Genomic DNA, 21,353 nt, shown 5'->3' with positions numbered 1-21,353 from the left:
ATGTGGCTGAAGTCTTCAAGATTAAAAAAAAGACATAGATGTTCCCAAATGGTGTGAAGCCTGAAAGGCGTCTCCAGTAAATGAATGACTGGACACTAAATGATAGCATGAAATTATGTGATTTAGAGGTCTCACCCTAAAGTTCTCTACCTTTGGAAAACAAAATTGGCAGACAAGATCAGGCTATAAAAATCACTGTCTATCACGGATATTAGTAAAAGTTCCCTCTACAGAATACTATTTATTTTCTTAGAGGTGGACTTAGAATTACTTAATGTCCTATACAGTTACTGGATTTGAATCCTAATCCACATACAAGAAGACAGATACCTTTCTGCCTTCCACAGTTCCTTTTTATGAGTTCTCATCTTTATCTACAGGTTTCATAGAATTCATTTTAATTAGCAATGAAGCTCTCTCATGTTTCTTTTTGGCACATATAAATGAAAACTACTGGTCTATAACAGAAATAACTATTCAAAGTCAGTGCTTGTTCAAAAGTTAAGAAACCTTAATATTAGCCAAAAATCCTGAAATCTATACTATTTTTGCATTCACCTAAATGTACAGAACTCAGAGATCTTAAGCTTCTTCCCTACACCTACAATAAAATGCTCAGAGGCACTAAGCTCACAGAATCAGCTTTTCTGAGTCATTAAAAAAAAGGTAGAAAACACTCCATGTGGCATAATTAATGTCTTGGAGCCTGGTGAAAAGGATCATTTGTAAACTAAATTAAAGCATCAGAGCCAGAGAAGGGTGTTGCTGTTGATATGATGGTGATTCTCTGCTAAATTTGAGTGGACTGTGTCCTAGGAAATGAGGAGTAAGTTAAAACAGCTGTGAAAGTGGCTTAATTGATGTCTAGGTCAGTGCAAAGTTGCTTTAAAAACCTTTGAATTCCCACTTCTGTTCTAAGACCAGCACAAGATTAGCAAAAAAAAAAAAAAAAAATTGAGCTTTGTGATTTCAACCCGAACAAACTGAAAACAAACCAAACAAATCAAAAAACAGACAAAAAAATCAAACCCAAAACAACAAAAAAACAATTGTTTCTTTAAAGATCACAAGTAGTTAAATCCTCTGCTCTCATACCAGGTCATAAATTCTTCATTTTGGGCAGTAGCTTATTGAGTCTGAAATCACAGTGGCTATGGATAAAGATTCAGCAGTGAGCTTATTACAAACAAATTTGCATTCAAGTCCTTCATTTAGATTTTTCAAACCCAATAACTGAACACCCCAGGCTACAGACAGTTACTACCCTGTTTTAACCAACAAGCAAAAGACATTAAAAAAAATCTTTATCCATCCACATGGAACCAGAAACAGGAAAAGCAAAACATCAGGACATATACCCCAGGGGGATTTAATGGACTACTTCACCAAAGCAGACTTAAAATAAAAAATTGACGGAACAAAAACAACATCAAAGAAAACAACCAAACAAAAATATATAAAAGAGACTACAGATATTTCTCTTTTTTTTTCAAACTATGAAAACATCAAGTCTTTTTGGATCTCAGTTGAAACAAAGTTCCAAGAGCTACAAAAGCAATGGTAGCAACAGGTGCAGGATATTGAAAGGGATGAGTCATTCCTCTAGAAAATACATACTTTAACATGGGTAGCAGTTGTAATCTCACTGATTATTCTGCTTGTTTGGATGATTGTTTTTGTTTTTTTTTTTTCTAGGAAATCTTTCATCACCTTGAGAGGGCTTGTGAGTAGAAAAATACAAAAATATTTTTTGTTTGCCTGTCCATTTTCTGTGACTATTTGTACAAAGAGGAACACCTCAAAAGAGTGATTCAGATTATTACTAATTATTCAGAGGAAATACAACATGGATGATTAAGTACTAATATTTCTCCTGGAAACCTAAGGGAGTAATATCATTGTACTGGGACTCTAGAAGCAATTACAGCTTTGTTTCTTGTGTCTGCCTGTCCATGTCTCCCTTGTGGTGTGGTGTCAGTGTGTCCTTATTCCAACAAAATCCTTGAGAGGGAGATTGGGTGGCAGGTAGTTGAATTCCCGAAGTTTAGTTTATGAGGGATTAAGAATAAAGTACAAGTCTCAAAAAAGTAGGAAGATACAGCTAAGTAGTAGACAGTGCATCTTCAACAGAAGTTACCAGCACACTAGGAAGTCCTTACAGTTTTAATGAAAAAGCGGCTTAATTTGACAGCAAAAGAGAGAGGGAACGAAAAGAGAAGGATATTTCCTCTGAAGTCCATTTTTCTTGCCCTCATCACTACTGGCATGAGGATGATATAATCAGTGTCATATTATGCATACAAAGAGAAGTAAATACCTTACTGACTTTCGGAGATAAATTGCCTGATTATGAAATTGAATTACCATTGGCTAGCAAATTTTATTATACACATTTATGCTGCTCTGCATCTTTTCTGCATTTTACAACAATTCTTAAATTTAATTACAATTTGTTTACAAGTACATAGGTTACATAACTCACTATAGTACTTGCAGCATTAAGTTACAATAGCAAACAATGGCCATAATCAATAAAAAGAAATTTATAGTACAGTGATGTAAAGTATATCACAGGAGAAGAACAGCATAATAATATCATTAACTAAATTCAACATTAAATGATATTTTATTTTTTATTAAAAAAAATTCGCTGTCTTCAGTGTTCTGAGTGACAAGAGCAGCATCAATGAAAAGTTAAAATGTTTAAGTTTACTTTGAAGATCAATCATGATATCAGACACTGACGATTAGAAGTGACAATGACTTCCATATTAAGAGAATTGCATTAGTTCAAAACGGACAACAGGCACAAGGGTTTTAATTCTGTGTTTTAGTGTGATTCCTCGAAGCATTGCTGGTAATTTTAATGAATCATATGCTATCAAGCTCAAGCAGAATGTTCATCTTAGCAGTGTTAGTATATTTCCTGGATGGAATAATAATTGGTCTCTGAAAGCATTAGTGAAAAGAAGGAATAAAATATTTTTTTAAGGTCCTATATGTATCAACTTGCCTTTGCAATCCTTCAGTTAAAATATACACATCTCTTCCCTCAGTTACTTTGAGCACATTCTATTCCCATTGATTTCACTCCTAGCACTCCTAGTATCTTATAGCCATATCTACTCTCTATATACATCCAAGTATTGCATAATATCATATTTGTATTTGAACCCTGAATTTCTAGTCATTCTATGAAAAATATCAAACTCAAATTATGAAGATAAATAATGTCAAAATTTTCGCATAGCTAGACCTTGGTGTCGTTGAGCACCAGCTGATTCTATGTCAGTCTTTCTTTTAGAACAAGGGTTAGCATTCTGTGCCAGCATCAGCCAGCCCTGGCCAGAAATTAAAACCATTGCATTCGGCACTGTGCAAAATGAGAATTTAAAAAGTTGGGTGTTGAACAAGTAGATACCTTCACTTACTGCTTGGTAGATTCTGCAGTCTTGGAGTCAAATATGTAAATGTGTAATTTTTAAAAAGAGAGCAATTTATTTTTGAAAGCCTCAACATTTAACGAAGCAGTAGTCAGTGATAAACTGCTCACAAGGACTGCCAGCAGGCGACTTCACACACTGTAAGCACTTTACTACTGAGTGATTAATACTTATCACAAGGAAAAATAATATGCCATCCTTTCTTGCTAAGAACATAAAAGAAGCTGCTTAGGTCACCAGGAGCAGAGCTGTGGACATGGCTACAGTAGTTACAGCTACACTGAGATGCTCAGGTCAGGAATGGGACATGATTATTGAGAATGCTAGATAAAATGTAATGTTCAAAGGCCATACAGGTGCTAGCTGAGTAAATGAATAGTCAGACTACTTATGAACTTCATATTGATTACAATGCAAATGTCAGATGGAATTAGACTGCATGAGAAATATTTTATGTGTCTGTTATGCAAATGGTGCCTTGACAAGTCTTTCAAACACTTGCTCAGCGTCTGGACAACTCAAACACGCTGAATTGAGTTCTGGACCCCTTGTTCCTAGGGTGACTCCCTAAACCTCAGTAGCTGACATAGCTTTTGGGAGACATCAATAAAAACCACTGGATACATATTTGCATTGTTTCAATTCAGGCCAAGGGCCATGTGAAATGCAGCAATGAAATGTCCTTGCTAGCTCACTGTCTTGCTCATGCAGAGAAATGCAATCCCTCAGCCAACAGTATTTCCTTTGATTCTTTACTTCAATTGGTGATAATTATATACATATATATATATATATATCCTTGCAATCTTTACATTATTAACCTTGCTAGCAAATGGTCCTTCCTTTTTAACAGGTGAGCAAATTGAAGACTAGATTGCAGCAAATATTGGGCTGCTTTAAGAACAGGTAGGTATTTGGAGTGTGGGTATATGTGGCAATTTGAAAGTAAAAAGAAATTTCCAGCTCTTTGGCAGAGAAGGAACTGAATCAAAGCCCACTAATATTAATTCTAGAACACATTTACTTTTCTGTTGCATTATGAAAGGAAGGCTCTGCCACATTATCTGTACAAGCAACCTGCTGTACCATTACCAGTTATCTTAAGTTAAGGCTGCTATTTGTGTTGTCACTGCCTGCACAGAATAAAGACAAATCCTATCATCAAACTCAATTCCAGCCCTGTATGAACGTAAAACTTGAAGGGTATTTTCTGGGCATATCAATGCTTTTGTCTGATGTCTAATAGGTTCATATTATCTTCATTTCTCAGTTGTAATTAAATGTAATGATTGCATATTTATTTTTATTTACAAAGGCAGTTGCTTGTACAATAAAATTTGATTTAATCGATTGAAGACTCATTTAATGGACTTTTGAGGACCAAATGCATGTAAACAATGCTCTAATCAGACATCAAAACATGCATAAATCAAAGTAATTAAATCAATGTAACACTAAGAAAATTGTGAACCAGACAGATACTTTAAAAAATAAGCAATAAAAGATATGATTTAAGGTCTCAGTTAAGAGAATGTCTGCAATACTGGTTGCTGTATCCATTGTTACTCTCATTAAATAGCTGTTCCTGATCAGAGGCCTGTGATCAAGGTATCATAATTAGGAACTGAGAACAATATCCTCCCCATAAGAGTTCTTCAGTATAAAATGGATAAGATCATGGAAGAAACCAGAAATATCTGTAATGGTGGAAAATTATAATTTCTCTATATGTTCAAATTATTAAAGCTATAAACATTTCCTACGTCTTACAAATGACACAAAGAGAAGTAGTTGAAAGTTCAAGCTTTCAACTAGGACAGCCAGTGAAAAGTTTAACAATCTTCTTCCATGTGTGCCTAATCATAGTGATTTGTGAAAAGAAATCTCCAAATCTCTAAATTGAATATTCATTTTCTCATTCTTTTTTGAAAAGAATATTTCACCTCTCATACATATCCTCACACAAGACAAATGAGAAAATAAATGCTTTTCTCATAGATTTTTGTCGGTATGTTTGCATAAACTCTGCATCCAGGTGGTTCCAGGCATGGCCAGTGTCTGGAACTAAGGTCTGCATGTGTAACCAGCTTAAATGCCCTTTGATGCGTACACAATGTAAAAAACTTGAGATGCAGCTGCCAGAAATAAACCACTATGATGGGTTCTCCCCCCTGATACTCATAGTGTCTGTTTGTTCACAGCACAGTTTCATTTGTACAGTGACATCTCAGTACGTGTGGAGGGCAGGTAACAAGAGCTTTCTGCTGGTCATGTGGACAGAAGGGCATACAGTTATTTGTCCAAATGACGAAAATCTGATATAAATAAGCAGTCAACACTACAACTGAAAATAATCCGATCCCCCGGGCTATGTCCTCTTTCCTCCAGTGACCCTTTCTCTCAGTTTCTATCACAAAGAGAGGGAAACCACAGTCAGATTAAGGCCAAGATTTATCACTTCTAGCTTTAGGTATCTAACAACTAAGGCAAATTTAGCAGCCTCCTTGGCTGTAAGGTATCTTCTACAGTCTATGGAAGTAGGCATCTACTGAGGGCTATTTAGCACATGTAAGATAAACTGGTTTTAATCCTTCATCAACTAGTGGAAAAGATGGGAAAACACCAGTTACCTGACAAAGGATAAAATGGGTATAAAGCCAGGTCTTCCTATCCCAGTTCATTCCAAGAACCCATGTGGGAACAGAAAAACTGGTGTGTGTTTGCAAATTAGAGGATGGCACCCAAGAATGCATTTTCAGGACTGCATCTCTAGACGGCAATGCTCTTACCAATGAAGATTTTTTGACTTTATGCCCACTAAAATGCTTCTACCCAGGTTAATGCAAATGTGTTTTGAGTCACAGTTTTGTCAATCCTGCCCTGATGTATCCTTCCTCCACTGTTAGCTCCTATGTTTCCCAGTCTTTGCTGATAGTCTTTGCCAGCTTAATGTATTTGTTCATTCCTATGTTCCACAGTCTTTGCTGATTATCTCTGCCAGTTTAATGTATTTCTTCATTCCCCTGCCCCCAACAGCTTCTCTCCCACTTTATCTCTGGAAAAGGAGCTTCCTCAGCACCTCCACTCCTAAACTGTGCCTTACTCAGGAATGCATACCACTCATCCTCTTTCAACCTGGATGGCAATGCCCTACAGAGGCAGCTTCTTTACTTGCTCCAAATGTGTCTACCAGTTTTTCACCTGAAAGTTCTGTCATCTTTTCCCTGACAGTCAGCATCCAATCCTTTCTCTTTTCTCTACTGTTTTTTCACTCCTTGCTGATTTTTTCCATAAACATTAGTGAGGTTTCAATAGGCCTGTACAATATAATTATCATTGGACATGAGGCTAGATTTCACAAACAAATAGGCAATCCACCAGTTCACAATAGTAAACCTAAGATAAAATTCTCTTTTCAAATAAACTGACATGGATTGGTTGATATCAAACCTGAGAATTTAGACCTTTATCAGGTTAAAAATGAAAGCTTAACAGATGTTAAGCTTTAAGTTTCTAAGAAGTTATCTTACTCAAGACAAAATGTCAATATACTGTGGTGAATCATTAATATAAGCCAGAAGATTCCTGGAAATTTTTTCAGGTATTTGCAAAAATAACCTTAGGTCTTTTGTGCATTTTCATTTTTTTTTTACTCAATGCAAAAAATATGGATTGAGTGTTTTTCAAAAGTTAAAATAGGAGAAAAACACCTTTTAGCAAGCAACTTCTCTTACTAACAGTAAAACATGAAGGGATTCTGCACCTGATACCACTTAATGATTTTATGGAAGCAATAAAATAGCTTCAGGTGTTTCTCGAGGAATGAGTTTTAAAACTGGTGGGGAGAAGATCCATCAAAAATAAATCAAGGCTTGTTTTGCTTGTGCCACAAGAAGTGTGTGTAATAGAAAGTTATTAAGACCAAAGCTACTTGCTGCATTGCCTCAGAACCCCGTCCAATTGCCAAAGCATTCTCCAATCAATCAACCGTCAGCCCAATTTCTCCTTGCCAGCACTGACAAGCCACCGTCTGACTGTAGATTATGAGATAAAAGGGAGCCAGTAGCTTTGTTTCCCTCTTTATTAAATTATTTGCAACACTCTGTTCTGTCTCCAAGACAGGTGTGAGCTGATAAGGAAGACCTGCACTTTCTGGAAAATTATTTCAAAACGTAGATCAAAATATAGTCTGATGTCTAGGCAAGGTGTTAATTAAAAATGTATAAAAATATAATGGGATTTGAATTGTCAGATATGTAATAGATGAAATAATAATATTCAGCCTTAGAAGAAATCTCATTTTTAAGATACCTACAGGTATCTCTGTTCTTTATTGGAAACCACATATGAAATTTTTTTGCTATATACTTCTTTTCTAAATTCACTAAAAATTGCTTTTTTTCCCTCTTATTTATAAATGAACTACCCTGTTTGACCCTGAGATTAGCTCAGTTTGTTAGAGCATAGTGCTAACAACTACAAGGTTGTTGTGGGTTCAATTCCCATAGAGGCCATTCTAATCCTTAAATATCAGGAATGTAAGTAAGTATTATCAGAATAACTGGTGTAATTTAGGTTTTATAATACAAATCTGGAGTCATACCTTAAAAAACACACATGGAAAAATAGATTTCCAGATTAAAGTGACTGCATTTTACTAGCTCCTCCCTCACCAGTTAGTCCTGTAGCGATACCTGTCATGGCCTTCCAGTGAGCAGGTGCACAAAAAGCCTGAAGGGACCATAGGCAGGACAGCTGACCTGAAATTCTGAAGCGATATTCCACACCACAGAATGTCACATTCGGTGGGCAGTTAGCTAGGAATCTCTGATCTCTTCTGGGGAATGGGCTGGGTGTCTGTCCTCAGGTGATGACCAACTCTCTTGTGCGTTGCTTGTTTCTCTTCAGTTTTGTTCCCCTCTCTCTCTTTTCCATTACAAGTACTATTATCAGTATTATTAGTTCTGCATTATACTTTAATAAAAATATTAAATCATTCTTATCTCAACATACTACTTTTACTTTCTTTTCTGATTCCCTGTCCCACTGGGGTGGGGAGCAGGGGCAAGTGGATGAGTGGCTTCATGGTGCTTGGCTACTGGCTGGGGTTAAACCATGACAGCTGTACATTTTCATCAAATATAGCTGTGACTCTGCCAAAGATATTGGTCTTACACTTGTTCATCAAGGAAATGTCTATGAACACCAAGATCCACTCTGCCTTTGTTCTGCTGGACAGCCTAGGCACCAGCAATACCTTAAATTTTTAAAGTGTCAAAAAGAGCTTCTCCTAGATCTCTATTTTACACACAAATGTGCTTTTCAGTACTTCTCTTTGTCAAGAGTGAGATGTGAACAGCATTTTGTGTTACTGAGTTGAAAGTCATTTCTAACCGCAGTCTTTGCCTGCAGAGATTTATGAAACTTTTTTTATTTTCATGGCTGTATTTATTTTTATTCATTTTGAATGTTATCTGGTCAAATAGCTCACTGGGTGCACAAAGAAGCATTTGAATTCACAGAAAATTTCACGCATGCTGCAAACTCTTTACAGGAAAAAATACCAGAAAATTAGGAGAAAAAATAATCCTAGTTCATCAGCAAAAGTGTTGTGGTGAACGTAGTTCCACTCATGTACAATATACACACAGGACTGTTCTGATAAATCAGTAATATCAAGACTCGGTGGGAGTCTTTGAAACACAGAGAGGATGCTTGTTAGAGGATTCTCACTCTCTCTATTTGAAATGCATCAAAAGTTCATTTCAGCTACTCAGCAGATCCTTATTTAACATGGACCTGCCAGCTTGGGCTTAGTGTGTCAGGGTGCATCAGTGTGTTCAGAAAAGTGATTTATTGTGGCAGTATGAATGTCTAATTATGTGCATAGTTTACAGTTTTTCAACAGGAAAGAGCCCAAACAAGTGAAAAGTTTAAATTAAATTTATTGTTACCAGCATTTTCTTACATATGCCTGTTGTTTTTTCCTTTAAATTAAATTATTTTCCATCCCTCTCTCCTCCTGCCTTATCAAAGCTATATTACATTACAAAGTCTTCTTAGCTGGATATGTTTTTAAAAGCATCTCTATGCCTCCTTCCCACAAAACATCATCTCAATAATTTTTCTCATGTGTGCTGGCTGACAGTCATTTTCAGTATCTACAATGCTATTAGTTTCACAGACATTAAACTTAAAGGAGAGCTATTATTAAATCAAGCCATTACGGCATATAAAACATCGGGTTTAAATTGCTTTTAACCTTGGGTTATTTCCTGAATTACACAATTTTTAATTTAACTCCAGGCTTTCCATATTTTCAGTCACTGCTTCCCATGGGTAAGACAGGTGCTCAGCCATCTTCAGGAGAGCAGGGCCCCGTCACATGTAATGGCTACTCAGAAAGACAAACACCATCACTCCAAAGGTCTCTTCCCTCCTCCTCCTTTCCTCCACTTCATGTGCTGAGCATGATGTCATATATCTGGAATGCACCTTTGGTGGCTTGGGATCACCTGTCCCAGCTGTGTCTCCCCTCAGCCCCCTGTCTTTTTTCCCCAGAATGGCAATATGAAAAGCAGATAAGACCTTGACTCTCTACAAGAACCTCTTAGCAAAAAGAAAATCATCTCAGTATTACGAGCCCTGCATTCACCACAAATTTAAAACTTAACCCCATACTAGCCACTGTGAAGAAAATTCACTCTACCCCAGGCAAAAACAGCACAGTTGTGAAGACAGAATTATTAATTCCCATATAGCATCTTACTGTAGTCTTCACTGAAGTAGTTCACAAATGTGAATTCATTTATCTTCACAGTACTCGTGCAAGATAAGTGATTATTAATAGCTCCATTTTATAGGGCAGAAGGGAAAAATTTAAGACAAAGGTTTTCACTTAGTATGCCCAGTTTGAGATTTTGTTATTCCTTTTCAATCTGCACAGAACATTTACAAAGCCCAGCTCACAGTAGTTTCAGTTGCTGCTGTGAATGCTCAACAATTATGTAGATCCAGGTGGAGGATGCTAAGTTGAAAACACAGCTAATGCCTAAAATTAGTGCCTGCCTTTGTAGAGTTTGATTCAAATAACTTATCTGTAGGAACACTCTCACAGCAGCAGGACAGAAAATTATTCTACTTAGGAGCAACCAATTGCCTTGACTCTCCCATCTCTTCCTACAGTCCCCTTCCTCACTTAATATTTAGTTTTCAGTAATAGAAACAAAAGTGCAAGCAATGCAAAATGAGATACTCTGGGGTTTTTTTGGTTTGTGGTTTTTTTGGTAGGTGTTTTTTGTTGGTTTTTTGGGGTTCTCTTTCGTTGTTGGTTATTCTTTTTGAAGCCTCCGGTAATGTTTTCTTGTAAGAAAACTGAAACCAAAGCTGGGAGAGATGAAGCCCTGGTCCAGATAATGCAGAATTGAGCAGCCTCATACTACTCCTGGACTGTATGACCAACTACCTATGCTCCTCAGTCCTGTGTACCCTTTGGGAAAACCAAAACAAAACCACAGGCATAAGCATCTGTAGCACACACTGAGTGAGCCCAATGTTCTCCACGTATCTCAGACCAACTTATTCTTCAGACCAACTTATTGCATGCACAAATTGTAGGTCTGATATGTTCAGAGTAGAATGGATTACAACTTCATGTCTATTGCGACCTCTACCCAGGATCTGGAGGAGAGATGATTGAGAGGGGACCTCATCAATGTCTGTCAGTGTCTGAAGGGAGGGTGTGGAAAGGATGGAGCCAGGCTCGTTTCAGTGTTGCCCAGCAATAGGACAAGAGGGAACAGGTAAAACTGATGCACAGGGAGTTCTACCTGAACATGAGGAATAACTTCTTTACTGTGTGGGATTGCCCAGAGAGGTTGTGGTGCCTCCCTCACTGGAATATTCAAGAAAAGTCTGGACACAATCCTGTACCATGTGCTTTGGAATAACCCTGCCTGAGCAGGGACGTTGGACAGATGACCCGCTGTGGTCCCTTCCAACCTTGCCCATTCTGCGATTCTGTGACTTTGCCAGGAGACAAAACCTTAACTCTGAGGCAACCACCTGAAATCATGCTGTCTGAATTTTTGGTCTATTCACCAATTATACTCAAATCTATTGCATCAGTCTGTTGTTTCAACTCCCAGGTTCTCTTCAGTGAAGTCTGCATAGGGAACAATGGGTCATGAATAGAAAAAAACCAAGCAGAATACATGCTTTCAATGGTAGTTTCATTCAAAATTTAGAAGACGGTCTTCTCAACATTTGTTGTGTTGATGTTAAGGAAAACGTCTCACTGAAAACTGCTGATTAAGAAAATAATATTTTGTAAGAAAGATCAGAAACATTTTTAAAAAGTGAGGATCACAGAAACACTCATCTAAATGTTCACCCAAAATAATTTAGACACTTAGATCAAAGAGGCTTAATTTTCAAGTCTGTAGACCAAGAAGATGCACCAATCATATTCCAAGAGAACATTCATCAGTTCTAATTCATAAGCCACTATTAAAAACATAACTAAATGTGAAAATATATCCCATATTTTATGTGAGATTTTGAAAAAAAGCTTGACCAGAAGGTCATTAATGTTAATTCTCTAGAATAAGAAATTATCTGTATTTAGGCAGATGCAGGTGATAAAAAAAAATCATGAACATATGAGATTAAAGCATTATAGAAAAATTCAGAAGTAATACAAATACTAGTCTTTTGTGGCACTTATTTAACTCCCATTTGAGATAACTAATTCACAATGGGCAGATGACTAATGGAATCTAAGCTAGTGAAAATTATCCAGTGATCACAATGTAAATTTACACCTTCACTCATATCTTTGTTAGAGATATGAAGAGAACAGACATTTAATCGTAATGCGCTTAGAGATTTTATATTCTGCCTTCAACTCACATGTAGTTGAAGTAAAAAGAACTCAGAATGGTTACCAACAGAAATAAAAATATTATTTTTTCCTATTGGCTTTTAAATTTAAATGTTCTGCTTCTTGTACAATACTGTAAGAGCGAAACAGACAATGATGCAGGAAGAAGTATAAGATGTCCTCCTTATCCAAAGGAGCAGTTGTCCTTGGATATTATGTCAGATTGTATTTTGTTTCACCAAGAAATACTTTTTTCCCCAAGAAATGAATGAGTTAACTCTGCCATTAGCCAGCAAATTCTGTGGCTCAGAAGAAAAACTTGCCATGGGTGATCAGTAGAACCTTGCTTCCATTACAAAGAACTGTCCTCGTTACAATAATTTCAAAATTTAGTGGAATGCAGACACTACCTTGAGGACACCTCTTTAGAAGTCTCACAGTGCATGGCATTCCCTATGTGAGATGCCGTCATCCCTGTGTAAGTGATGTATGCCCTGAACTTTTGCTTCCAGCCTCTTCTTTTCAGAACAGGTTCAGCTGTACCCAAACAATTCATAGTAGTGTTTATCAGATCTTTCAGTAAGACTCAAAAGTGATAGAGATCTCATCATTTATTTGGATTATATGCTCCAGAGGTGTAATTCTTAAAATAGGACAATTATTTTAGGAAACTTTCCTTCAACAGAAGCCTGCTGATTATTATTGTTTCTCCAAAGGTACAACATTTAATTTTAAAAAAGGTAAATAAAGTTAATTGCAAAACAAATTAAAAACACCTAATTTAAAAACTTTCAGAACAGGTTTGTTCAAAGCAATTAATGTATTTCTAATATTTTCTCATCATACATCTTATCTGTATTTCTAACATTTTCTCATCTCAGGCTTAAGCAACTGAAGTGTGTGAAGTATTAAACCTCAACAAACCAACCAGCATGTCTCAACTGATTGTGGCTCCACTTAAATTGCCCTGACCCATTTTTCCCCTCAGCCTGCATTAAGATCTCTCCACATGGGCAGCTTGGGTTTGTTCTACCCGTGGTGAGCACCAGCTACAAGCAGCGTGGTCACATGAGGATGGTGCTGTGTTCATACTGACGTGATGCTCAGCATCCCAGGGGAATAAGTTAGCTCACATAAGCATTACCTTAACGCAGATGTATGGCTCTTGCTCGCAGCTGATCGGGTCTGGCAGCTCTAAGTGTGGGCAAAGTTATTTGTATGTGCTTCTATGCCTGTTTAAAGATATCCCAATTTACATCAAAGCATCTTTTTCAGACAGCACAAAGTGTTTTTAAGAGTCCAAGTGAGAAAGGGAAGTGTGTTTGCAAAACTGAGACACTATACTCTAGCAAAAACATGTAGAGTGCTTGAGAATTGTAAGCATGGTAGTGCTGATGTAGAACTAGAGATATCAAGAGGTATAAAGTGATAAGGATGAAAGAAAATGAAGATTCCCTCTAGACCTTATTAATGTATAGGTATCAAGATTCTCATAAATATATTCAATAGACTGCTGTAAAGTTCAGTTGGAGGTTAGGATAGCAAGCAGACTTTGTAGTGTGAAGGTGAGATAGCTAAAATTGGCTTACAGAATAGCTAATCTTCCACTGATATTTCTGAAATTCTTTGTAACCGCCTTTGTCGTTTTCTGATGCCCAGTAATTTCAGCCTTGTCCTTTATATGCTGATTGATTCTTCAACTCATAATCCATTTTCCATCTTTAGCTCTTTATTTTTTTCACACAGCCTATCCAGGGCACCTAGGAACTTCTCCACCAGTGTAATTCACACTCCCATCATGCAGCCAGCCATAGCAGTGTGACAGGATTGTCATTAATCAAAATTGACTATATCCAGAAGTGTAAGTTGAGCAGGAATTCTGAAAATAGTTGTAACAAATTTCTTCCAAAGCTCCTGTAACACTGGGCACTGATCTGGACACAAATGTGTTGACTCATTTAAGCATCTTAGAGTTATACCAAATGGATAAGGACATTACTTGATACTGTTAGTTGCCTTTGAAGGACCCTTGCTGCTGAGGGACTTCACTGAAGACCTCACAAATTCCTTTGTGTCAATGAATTACTTGGTGTTTATTAATTGACTTTCAAAGAAAAGGAAACATTTTCAAAATAGGATTCCCAGTTTATTCCCCAAGGAAAGATATCAGCTGACACTGCAGGATTAACTCAGATTAATTTTACTTAAAGACTGGACTCTGAGTATCAATTCCATGGTCAGACTCAGGGTAACTTTTGTACAGGGAAAAGTAAAGGGTCAGACATTCTAGTCCCTAGAGAAAAGATTGAACATGCATAAGATACTTATGTATAAACATTTTCCTTTTGCACCTTTACCCACTGCTAGTAGTTTTTCCCTGATGATGAGGCCAGCACAAAGGAAAAGCAAATAAATACAAAATTATAGACTATTTCAAGCTATAGTATGTTCAATGTACTAACATTATGGGAATTACGTCTAGTTTGTGCTTTAGCTTTCTTTTCCAAATTCTTTCTCTAAGAAATGGCCTAAACGTATGTTCTACTGCTTATTTATACATCCACTGTGAAAGTATTAATCAGAGATTGCAACTTTGCTGATCTGACAAGCGTCTTAAAATTCATAGTGTTTAATCCCTGGGCATTGTTTTCAGCCTGCTCAACATTTTTCTCCTTCTAATTGACAGATATCCAGGGAGGGGGTTTTGCTCATCTATTATTAACTTCTTAGATCCTGGATCACACGACATAAATGGCTTGTAAATGCACACTTGTGACACTTCTTTGTAGTGGGACCTTCATACATCAGTCCTGATTTCCTTTTTCTCTGCTTCACTGAGTAGCTGGTGGGTCATTTCTTTTGGGAGTTCAAGGGGATCTGTGATATCTGCCCAGTGTACCATTTTACTGACATTTTCCTAATTTTTTTTCTCTGCTACAAAATGTGGGACCTGCAAGCCACCATTGGGAGGTTTGACATCCAAGCCTCTCAATGAACCTAGTGGTAAGAAAATCTATAGAGATCCTTAACAAACTCCTTTATTCAATGATAAACTATTAAGTAACCTGACTTCCGTAAATTTTAGTGTGCAGAGACAACTCACCATCACTCAAACTGCCATCTTTCTTTTTGTTTCAGGGGATTTCAAGTCATTTATGTCTGTGGTTAGTTAGTCAACCTGAAAACTACAAATGGGGCTTATATTGATAGCAAACTCTTTATGATACCAGCATCAAGCACTTACCTACCCACACAAATAATCAGGACAATTCTTTGCATTTCCAACTAGACACCCAAAGATTCTCCTGTAAATTATTAGTTGCTCTCTTTCATGACTTTTACCTGTTGTTTTCAGAAAATGAAATAAGAAATAAAAATATAGAGGCGTACAGAAAAATGCTTTGTGTCAAGGAACAGGCACTCATTCCTTCTTGCATCGAAAAAAATTACAATCCTCTCTCTTACTTTATTGCTCAAAATTTCAAGGCTTATCACACTACCTGACTTGACAGTCTGCATAAGAATGGAATGGAATAAGATGAAGAAATAGAAAAAGTAACAATTAGTGAAAGCATCTCCCAGCTAGAGGTAGAGTGGCAGTCTGATAAAGACACTCTTAGTTGTGGTAAAAAGGCACACACACACTCAGTGGTGGCAGGCTCAGGATTAAATGCACATCAGCACCGTCCTAGCCCCTGTTGTGGAACTGGCAGGATGTTGGTCTCATGCATTACTGCCTCTTTGTCTGCACTTCCTACCACCTCATGCCATTACTCAGTCTGTGCAGGATTCAGACACCTCTGCAGCTGCTTTGGCAGGAGACAATCCCAGCAATGAGAGAGAGTGGCTGGCACCCAGCTCCTACAAACCTCACCCCTCCTGTGTAGGAGAGTGCATTGTAATCAAGAACCTGTTGCCAAAAGAAAAGTACAGCAGATGGGAATATTAACTTTTATCAGGGGGTGCATTGCCAAAGAAGGTGGTTCCTAGTTTATGCTCCTTTAATTGGTTCATGTGGAGCATGCTACAGACTCTTAGTGAACACCAATCAAGAACTTTACTCCTAAAACTGATAGTTTTAACATGGAAAGATGCTTACAGAACACATAATACCTGTGTAAACACACACACGCATGCACACCCACATGCACTTTGTATTTAATCACTTCATGTCTCAAGAGCAAGACCAGAAAAATATATAATGAATACAAATTCAAAGTTTATGAAATTTTATTGTTGCTTTTTCGATCCACCGCTCATATTATAAAAAGACTAGCATACAATTAAAATAAATAACAATAATTTTTAAAAAGATCATGACAGAACATATTCAGAACATTATGCTGCTCTGAATCAGTAAGTGTGGAATGTTTGGTCACCAGCAAGTTATTATTTTGCAAGGGCACAGGAATAGGAGGCTACACTTTTTTTTCAACCCTGAACCTCTGATTAGCCTGGGGGACAAGTTTATCTAGACCAGAAACCCAGGAGAATCCTAGATATATACTGTGTATATAGACATGCATCTTATGTTTTAAAAGTCTCATAAATTCCGTTCCTGGAATGGAGAATACATCACAGATTTTTTCTGTGGCCATCTGGAGCCAAGCTTCTGCCCCATACATGGGCAGAAGCACACCACCAAATGTTCTCTTGTTAAACCCAGGCATCAGGATTAAGATTTCAAGACAGTAGAAGAAAATAGGAAAAGAAATTATTAATAAAAGTTTAAGATTGTCCTAAACTGACCACAATACATTCCTTGAATTCACTTGTCTGTTTGTAACTCTCTTGAATGCATTACATAGTTGACTGGTTGCTACTCTGAGGTGAATTGGAAAGGAATTGGCAGAGCACAGTTACAGATTCACATCATGATGCTGCTCTGCTCCACTCCACTGTCAAAGGACTTTAATAATGCTACCGATATAAAAAAATCTCTGTGAAAACACAAAAATTGTGTCACATTCCTTAAACACCTGTATTTTATGTGCAAGTTCATTTTATCTTATAAAGTACAACCACACATCAGACCATGAGGAAAGGATCAGGAGGGCAATGAGTGAGGACAGAAGAATAAGTCAGCTATAGCAACCATCTCTTTCTCAGGCTGATGATGTTAAATGATCTACATTGAATCCTCTCAGAAATGTGGAAGAGTTGTTGGAAAAACAATGGAGTAATTCTGGCAGCATAACTAGTTTCAGGGAAAGGGTACTAGTCTTTCTCTCTTCTCTAAGTGCTGGTCAAGAACTTTCAGAAGAGTAATTAAAAAGATACATTTCTGCTTTTCTTTAGGAAATGGTTGTAGAAGATATCTAAAGACAACTTTACCAGAAAATCTAAAAAAATGTAAATTTCTGCTTAGGAATACGAGAATGTGTCACCACAGAAGAGCTAATAATAATTTGCACAGGAATGAGAGTCTTCATGGTGGGATATCTGGACCATCTCTTTGAATCTGAATCTTCCCTCTGAGAGCTGAAGATGGGATCATATTTATGCTTTTGATCACAAATTTCAGCCTGGTTTTGGGACACTTTCTCAATGAAAGATTCTTTTAAAATATCAAGAGGATTTTCTAACAGAGAAAGACAGAGTCTGATTGGTTTTTTGGATCTAATCCTAAAGAACATTTATATTTTTCTTCACAAAGTGAAAAGAAAAAATCTAAGGCCTTGCCATTCCTCATCAAATGATTTTCATGTCCTGGTCAGCTTTATAAAACAGAACACAGACAAGCAAAATAGAGAAATAAACACCTGAGAAGGTTTAATAAATTTCCTTTATCTATGTGTGTGTTATTTTTTGTTACCTCCATACACATGGAGAAAGGCATAAAACATTCATATATGGTTTTAGTTTAGTCACATGATGCAGCCAGTTCACAGTGACTTTCCTATTTCATATAGTGTAGATTTAATCTGAGTGTTAGAAAACCGCCCTGTTTAAAACAAGGTTCAGGGCAATAACTCCTGATTCATACATTTTCCTTCACTTATTTATTCTCTAATGAATTGTGTTTCTCATCTGCAAAGATAGAACAGCTTATACATACCAGGCAATGCATGTGAAATAATGCTAGAGACAACCTAGCTATAATGAATAACACTATATCCAGCTGTAATTCCCAGATGAAAAGTTAATTCAATATTGTACCAGGTTCAGCAGATTGAAATTCTGAACACACATTTTTATGTTCTGAATTATTCCACACACATTTTTATGAGAGATACAGTGATATTTTTGTGTTCAAGTTGATATATATGACATTTCTTGCAAAAAGAATTGCTACTGTCACTAATATCCCCGCTGGTTTACAGATTGGCTTACCACTGATCAACACACTTTTAAAAAACCCAGATTTGCTGTATTCCAGTGGTGTCTGCCTATTAAGTTTTTGCTTAATAAGTTTTTGAACATATATAAGTTCATATACATTTCCAGAGTACACTATTAATAGTAATTATATTGCACTATGAAGAGATTTTGCCTTAACTAGATGATGGCTAAAGCTTCAAATATGAGTTCCATGACAGAAGCAGCTCACCTCAATCTGTAGACTGCCTTGAAAAACTGACCAACAGAACTGTTACCTGATACAAGTTCAGACTACTTCAGCATACACAAATATTTCCTGTATTATTTTCAGACTATACGGATCATGGGTGTCAAACATTCACTGCCTTACAGGAGAAAATCAATCTGAGGCCTGGTGCTTTCAAATTTATGAAATTGAGATTTTCCATTCACTTACATATTTTATATGGACATATTTCTTCAAAACCTGCACAGAATGATCCTACTTGCTGCTTCTTTGCTCTCATCTGACAGACTGGCAAAATGGGTGTGCAGCTGCATCCATCCACAAAGTAAAGTTCAGACAAGTAAGAAAAAACTTAGTCACTGCCTTTGTCTTGCCAGGGAAGCTCTTTCTCAGGAGCACTGCAGCAGGCAGACTTGCTGTTGTATCATCCAGAGTATGCTTAAAGGGCTCTGGTAACAATTACTATATTATTTCAGGGTTTTAAAACACATTTAAGTAATTAATCCCTTCAAGACTAAGCTATAAAAATTGTTATCATTATATATATTATATAGTTATCATTATATATATTTGAGCAACTGGTCTGGAAAACCAGGAATGTGATTGTGTATTTGTTTGAGTAACAAAGGTTATGTACCTGGTAAACTGAGCTGTAGCATCTCCTTGCTTGTCACAGCTATTTCATAATAACCTGAAGATGTATCACACCACACTGGATTTTTGACATATATTATGATATTGTATTAACTACAATATCAGAAAGAACTCTCCAGGTTCACTTTTATCAGTATCTCTGATGTTTTATATGGTGTGGCAGACAAATACTACAGAATCCTTTGATTATTCTGAAGACTTAAAAAAAATAAGGTAAAAAAAATTAGCTGAATGGAATGAATGAGACAAGATCACTTAAATCCTGTTATACTAAAAATGTACACTGATATATAGTTCAAGATGGCAGCTAGAATTCTAGGAAAAAAGGAATATGGCCAAGTGTGTGGTGATGCCAAGCTATTCTATGCACACAACAAAATAATTTTAGTTTTTCACACTTTATATGAATGCATTTGAAGGGATTTCCTACTTATAAAACTGAATTAATATTGTTATTGGCCTTGTAAGTGTATGGAGGTTAACTCCTGCAGCAAACCAGTGTCATCAACCATCTTGTCTCTGAAACTAGACAAGGAAGGAAGGAAGGGGAAGGGAGGGGAAGGGAGGGAGGAAGGTAGGGAGGAAGGCAGGAAGGAAGGCAGGAAGGCAGGAAGGAAGGCAGGAAGGAAGGAAGGCAGGAAGGAAGGAAGGAAGGAAGGAAGTGGCGGAAGGAAGGAAGTGGCGGAAGGAAGGAAGGAAGTGGCGGAAGGAAGTGGCGGAAGGAAGTGGCGGAAGGAAGTGGCGGAAGGAAGTGGCGGAAGGAAGGAAGGAAGTGGCGGAAGGAAGTGGCGGAAGGAAGTGGCGGAAGGAAGTGGCGGAAGGAAGTGGCGGAAGGAAGGAAGGAAGGAAGGAAGTGGCGGAAGGAAGTGGCGGAAGGAAGTGGCGGAAGGAAGGAAGGAAGGAAGGAAGGAAGGAAGGAAGGAAGGAAGGAAGGAAGGAAGGAAGGAAGGAAGGAAGGAAGGAAGTGTCGGAAGGAAGTGTCGGAAGTGTCAGAAGGAAGGAAGGAAGGAAGGAAGGAAGGAAGGAAGGAAGGAAGGAAGGAAGGAAGGAAGGACGGAAGGAAGTTTAATGGACTGGAAAATCATTGTTCATCTTTGCTCAGGAAGTATCTTTTTGACTTAGTGTTCTAGCAGAATACGTCCATTAGTCCAATGGAAAAGCCACCTCTACCTTTCTGCTTTACCAAACAGATCTCAATTAAATATTATAACAAAGGAGACTTTTTGTTGTCCTACTTCTAGGAAGTCAGAATGCCAGTTGTTGTCACTGTCTCTGAAAAGGCTGGGAGTGGTACAGCATCTGTTTAGGTTACCTAAATATCTCAAAAACATCAGCTTTGGAAAGACTGGAAAATAATGTAGCCTATGTGGAAAATTAATGCAGTGAGAAAACAAAAGATGAACATAAAATCCAGTATACTGAATCCACAAGTAAATAGGTACAGATAAAGTGATAACAAATAAAATATTCCTTTATGGAAAGGCTGGAGCCAAAAAAATTAATTAAATTAATTAAATTAATTGAAAAGCAAATGATGGAATTAGAAAGCACAACAGACAGAGACAGGTTATGCATGCAGACTTTAGATCAAAACGCCTTAAGCTATCCCAGCATAATTTAGAATGTATTGGATAAATTGTGCTCTGCCTTCAGCTGCTTAAAATTATCTGAAATCGTGATCTGGTATAATGTTTGCCAGAATTAGAAGTACAAAACTAAAAAATGTTAAGTCAGTTCTGAGAAGAAAGGAATGAAAATAAACTGCACTGAAATTCCACAGATATTTGTCTTGCTTGATGCTTTAAGTCACTACTGCCCTTTTATAAAG

Source organism: Zonotrichia albicollis, chromosome 4 (assembly GCF_047830755.1).
Source record: "Zonotrichia albicollis isolate bZonAlb1 chromosome 4, bZonAlb1.hap1, whole genome shotgun sequence".
NCBI classification, from domain to species: Eukaryota; Metazoa; Chordata; class Aves; order Passeriformes; family Passerellidae; genus Zonotrichia; species Zonotrichia albicollis.
This window is presented reverse-complemented; position numbering follows the sequence as displayed.